Source organism: Pteropus alecto, unplaced genomic scaffold (genome assembly GCF_000325575.1).
Source record: "Pteropus alecto unplaced genomic scaffold, ASM32557v1 scaffold40, whole genome shotgun sequence".
Taxonomy (NCBI): Eukaryota; Metazoa; Chordata; class Mammalia; order Chiroptera; family Pteropodidae; genus Pteropus; species Pteropus alecto.
This window is the reverse complement of record NW_006431919.1, coordinates 7,283,414-7,289,405: the sequence shown is the minus strand read 5'-3', so window position 1 is coordinate 7,289,405 and position 5,992 is coordinate 7,283,414. Positions and strand designations below refer to the sequence as shown.

At 34.3% G+C, this 5,992-nt stretch overlaps 1 protein-coding gene across 4 annotated transcripts in view; it reads left to right on the top strand.

Moving 5' to 3' along the window:
* Positions 1–5,992, top strand: part of CLINT1 (clathrin interactor 1) — a 54,417-nt gene that overhangs the window by 1,165 nt on the left and 47,260 nt on the right. The window lies entirely within an intron of this gene.

Sequence of the window (5,992 nt, the reverse complement as noted above, 5' to 3'; positions counted from 1 at the left end):
CAGGAAATAAAGTTTAAGAATTTAACCAGTCCTCTTCCTTTTAAGTTGTAGCAAGTATGCAGTAAGTGTGGTGGCAAACAGTTCATTTGTGCCACCTATCCAACCTAAAATCAGGAAATGTAGATGGCAAACTGTTAGGCTTTCTTGACACCAGGAAAAATTCACAGTGGCTTGGGTAGTGCATCATATAGAACTAGAGTTTGACCATATTTTCAAATTTTCCATGCTACCAAGAAGCCAAAAGAGCGTCTAAGTAGCATAGGTTTCAGGAGCTGAGTTCAAACTTTGCAACCTTGGCAAGTTACTAAACCTCGACGTGCCCTAGTGTTCTTAGGTGCAGTATGAAAGTAATGATAGACACCTACCTTAGAATGTTAGAATTAAGGCCTAAGAGCTTAGACAGCATATAAAGCTCTTAACAATATGTTTAGATCAGTATACTTTTGATAACTATAGCAGCTGTTCTGTGTTGAAAGTGAGATAAACTTCAATGAAAAGTGGTTTGCTTTAATTTTTCTTTATCAACTATTCATTTAACCATAAAACCCTCGGACGTTTATTTTGGACTTATTTTGTTTTTTATATATCCTTCGGTTTTGTTTTTCAAGGATAAAATATTGTTTCTTTTCCAGATCCAGGTTCATTGGGTTTTTTTTAATTTTCATATATGTTATAAAGAGTAACATACTAGCCTAAACAGTTTTTTAAAAGTCCAGTCTCTACAAAACTCTCTTTATCTCTAAGCAGGAGGACGGCCGAAGAAAACCGCTAAGAAACACCTTGTTATCTTAGAGGACAAAATTTGTGGTACTCAGAAATTTGAAGAGACTGTACATTTTCAGGAGACAATCAAGGCAGTATACCTGCTGCCGTTCGCTTCATTGTCTTTGTCACCTACGTTACTGATCTTCTCGTGTTCCAGGTTAAATTTTCCCCATTAGTAGTTATCAAGTCATCTAGTGGAAGAGCTATTGAAAAATAACTTCTGCCTTTTTACTAACCCAATTTAGAAAAGAGACTTGAACCAAGTTATTCGAGAACACGTGAGAATGTTGCCACCAAAGACTTTTTAAAGCTTTCGTGGGTGTCTGACACATGATATTAAGATTAGAACATGAGGTTATTTTACCGATGAATACTCAGGTTTTAATTTTCATCTTTCACTGGCAGGAGAGAAAAAATTCTTCCCCCAAACTGTAAGCATCTTACAAATCCAGTACCTGTGGCAGTGTGTCCAGTTAGACTGATCACCTTAAAATGCCATTAATGGAGGTAAAGCAGATTCATACAATGGCTGTGCTGAATATCGAAGAGGTGATGAGGGAACTTAAAGTGAGGGAACAATGTAGTGATTAAGAGATTAATAGAATGTGAAGGTTTATATGGTAGAAGGAGCATTGATTACGGGTTTTGGAGACCTGGGTTCAGATTTTGGAGACCTGGGTTCAGCCTTTTAGACTAGCCATATGTATGATTTGAGACAGAAGCATTTGAATCTACAGACAATGAGTCCTTATTTGTAAAATATGGGATCGAGCTAGAGTAAGACTTTTTCCAACTTTCCTGGCTCTTGAGAGACATGAATTCTCATCAGGGGAGAAAAACTAGAGCTAGTATTTCATAATAGCAGATAAATTTTAGAAAGTCATCCTCTGGAGACGGTTTCAACTGAAAAACGACACTTTTTTTTTTTTAAAGCGATCAATAAATGTTATATTTAAATGCTTTCTGCAGTAAATAAGTGCAACCCATGACTCAGGAAAACTAGGACTGTTATTTAGTGTACATCCCTACCTAATGAGGTTTACTTCAGAAAGAAAAATGTACCCTTTCAAAATGTGTTCTCTGGAGCTACGGTTAGATCCAGTATGGTGGCAGTTTTTAAGTATAATGATATATTTCAAATATAGACTTTTGAGACCTTTAAGTCTCATGGGGCCGGGGAGGTATTTTCCACAAATTTTAGCACCTCCTGCTGGTTATTAAATAGCTGTGTTTTGCAGAACATTATGGAGCTGAGGAAAAGCAGATAAAACCATAGGCCAGCCAGAGCTTGGAGTGCCAGTTTCCTCCCACTTGTCCTCAAGTTACCTAAAAGACAGCTGTGGCAGGAAAGGATAAGTGGCAGTGCTCCCACCAGCGAGGGCTAGCTTGACCATTTCACCCTATGACTTGACCATTTTCATCCTATGACTTGCCTCCTTTTCTTTGAGGCTGTAGTAAAGTGAGAGTCTTATATTTTGTCATGCCTCACAGTATAAATTGGAAGTTGCTACAGTTCTATTACACTTTTTCTCCAAATTTTGGAAACATAGGGTGACATGGTGTAGTGGTAGATCAACACTGCTACTTATTTATTGTAATCCTTCTCTTTTATCTCAAGGAGTAATTTTAATGGCTCTTATTCTTTTTGTGATAGTGATTCCAACAGCGCTGACCAGGGTCCTAAGGCAATTGGCTATAGATAGTCCATTTTAAGTTATTCTCTTAAACACACCTTGCATTTTCCTCCAATAAGTTGATTTTCGTTGACATTATATGCATCTTTCAGTTCTTAAATATTAGATAATATAATAGAGCTATAGAAGCTACTGTTCTAATCTAGCTGACCCCAGAGGGAGAACCTTTTGCTTTTACAGAAAATAGCTCATTAAATTATTTCAACAGATACTACATTTATTTTTTGGATCAGTATTGTATTTTCGAACTTGAAAAGTAAAATATCTGCCTTCAAGAAACTTGCCACTACAAATATGCCACGCCTTGAACTTATCCATGGTTTTACTTTGTCTTTCCTCTTATTTTTCCTATCTTGCCAATAAATCTCTGTTCAGTTTGCTTCTTAGAACTTGTAAGATGACTGTAAGCTTCCTAGTCTTCCCATATCAACTTTTCTTTGAACCAGTTGTAAATAATTGTTATTGCTAAAACAATAAATTAACTGTCCTTTTAGTAACTGGGCTAAGTGAATAATAAGCATTTAATTCCAAAGAAAGATGAGTTTAATTTACCTTCTGCCAGCATTTCTTGGGTAATTGCATAGGAGTGATTTTCTGTAATTTAAATTAATCTATTTAGTACTGCTGTCCAGATGCTTTTAAAACACACTTAACTGCCTCATGTTTTCCTGAACCCTTTATTTAGTGTTAGTTTACAAGTACTTTTTCATGTGTTTACTGATAAATCCACTAAAAGTGCTTGGCCTTCTTATCTTAAGTACTACTCACTAGTACTCCTAGTTTTTACAGCATAGCTCCACAGTTGAACTTTTTTCTATGCTCTTGTGTTATTTTCTTATTTCCAATATGTATTTACTATTTCCTTTAAGAATAAAAGAGTATAGGCAGCTTAAATAACTTTTTTTTTAATGTTGAAGAAATTTGTTTTATCTTTTATTTAGATCTGGATTTCATATCTAGCTGGAGCTTATTTTTTAGCTTTTATTATGCAAAATTTCAAATATGTCAAAAAATGGAGGGACTGTCTGTGTGCACATGAATAGCTTCAACAATTTGGCCAACCTTGCTTCATTAGTACTTCTACCTACCACCCCACTCTGTATTATTTTGAAGCAAATCACAGACACCATATTATTTCATCTATAAATACATCAGTCTCTAAAAGGTAGTCATCTTTTTTTGACCATAACAATACCATTATAAAACCTTTAAAAAAGATGATTACTTAATATCTAATGTCTAGTCAGTATTCAATTCTTAATTACCTCACAATTCCTTTTTGATGTTTCTGACTAGTGGATCTATCTCTTGACTCTCTTAAGCTATAGGTTCAACCTCTACTTTTTTCCTCCTTGCAATTTGTTTGTTGAAGAAACATGGTTATTTGCATTTCTCTCAGTCTGTATTTTGTTACTTAGATCCCCATGGGGTTATTTCAGTGTTTCTTCAATCTCTGTAATTTCCTGTAAATTGGTAATTGTATCTAGTCATTTGGTCAAATTCAAGTTCCAGTTTTGGAGAGCAGAACTACCTCATAAATTCAAAGTACATTTTAGTACTTGTATTGGGTATAGTGTACAAAGAGTTAACTTCTTTCAGTCTCAGCTGACTAACATGCTGGGACATTTTCAACTGTTAGTACTTTTATTTTTTTTAAGGTGTCATTTCATATGAGCTTTCCTTGTTTAGACTAATGCGTGTGTGTTCATCTATGTATTTTTATAGTAATTTGCTAGCCATATATACTTTTACTGCACATAGACACCTGCAGGTGGTATTCAGTGGGTCTGGGAAGCAGTTTGTGATTCAGAGATCAGAGCTGGATCGAAATCCTAGGTCCATTACTAAGCAACGGTGAACTTGGGCATTGGAACAGTATCCCAAATTTTTCCTATCTGTAAAATGGAGATATTTATTTTACAGGGTTCTTGTGAGAATTAAATGCATGTGAAACAGCACAGTACTTAAACTCTTGAAACACTTGAAACATCATTATTATGTAGTGCACAAAATAATTTATGACATACAGAAAAATCAAAGAAATATAGTATTTCAAAGAATAAAGAAAATATCATTGCCAGAATATCTTATTTAAAAGTATGTAAGTAACAACTTTGTCTTAATCCATGAATCATTATTTTCAGTGGGCACACCTAAAACTCTTCACCTGAATAGACATCTTAACCTCCATATAGGAAGACTCATATAACTACCTCTGTTGTGTGTGCCTTGTGTTTACCAAATCATAAATGCTTTTATTTAAATACTATAATGCATATTACAGAAATAACTCTTTCAAAAGATGGGTTGAGGAATGAAGTCTTTGAAAAGACAGATTGCTCCATCTGCTCGTTTTTGTTCAGTTTGTTTTGTATTTTTGCTCGATTTTAAATATACTCCTAACGTGTAAAGCATCTTTAAAATGTAAAAAGATTTATTAAAAGAAATCGAAGTTGACAGTTTATCCTTAATGAGACTGAGCAATATCAAGAAAAAGAACCCTGTAAAATACATCAAATCCATGATCTCTGACAAGAGATGAGCAATATATGCAAGGAAAGCACATTGCAGAAAGGACTTTCCTATTCAACCCATTCTCTCCAGCTGGCAATTTTTTTTTGGCTTACTACAGCCCTTTAGCCTAAAAATTAAATACAGGTAAAAGAACATACCATATTCCCTTGTTGGAAGCCATTTATAGCTATTTATGACTTGTGGATAGATTTAGCTAATGAACTTCTAGATAGGAGTGATTTTGTTAATGTGCAACAATCGGTGAGCATGTTTTATACTTAAGAAAAGTCTAATTAGGCAGTTATTTTAGAATGTCTCTTTTGACATGAATTTTGTTTATTATTTTAGTTTCTAAATTCTTAGGGGAGTATTTAAGTTCTACATAATTCTAATATAAATAACTTTTTATGACTTCCACAAACTCACCATTATGTAGTAGATGTGTATGCATGCTTTTGAACTGTTTGACTCAAAAATTCTCATCCAGATAGCCTTATATTTTTATAGTAGAAAAAGGACGTGCATTGAAAATTCAGTTTATTTTTCTTGCCATTTGTTTTCATGCATTTTTAGCAAACCATTAATGAACAATGCAAATAAACATACTGAACTTTTTTCTATTAAATTTTGTCATTCGTCAGTTGTCATTTTTTTAAGTATGATTAAAACTTTATTTGCAGTTAAACTACATGGTTAAATAATATCCTTAGTTTGATGTGTTTAGCTTATAGTTATAAGTTTGATACTAAATGGGCTTTCGAGGTATGACTCATTTCTCATTGAAGCCAAATAAAATTTTTAACCCTGTAATCTCTCCACACAGTAACAAAAGTGATTCTTTAAAAATAATAAGTCAGATCTGCTCAGAACATTCTCAATTGCTTCTCAAGTCACTGCTTTCCAGCCTCTATGTGATCCAGCTCTCTGCTGCCCCTTCTGGCCTCATCTACCACCACTCCCTCCATCTTCCAGTGTTCTGTTCCTATGTAAAATAGCGAACGTTCACACACTGCACTCTT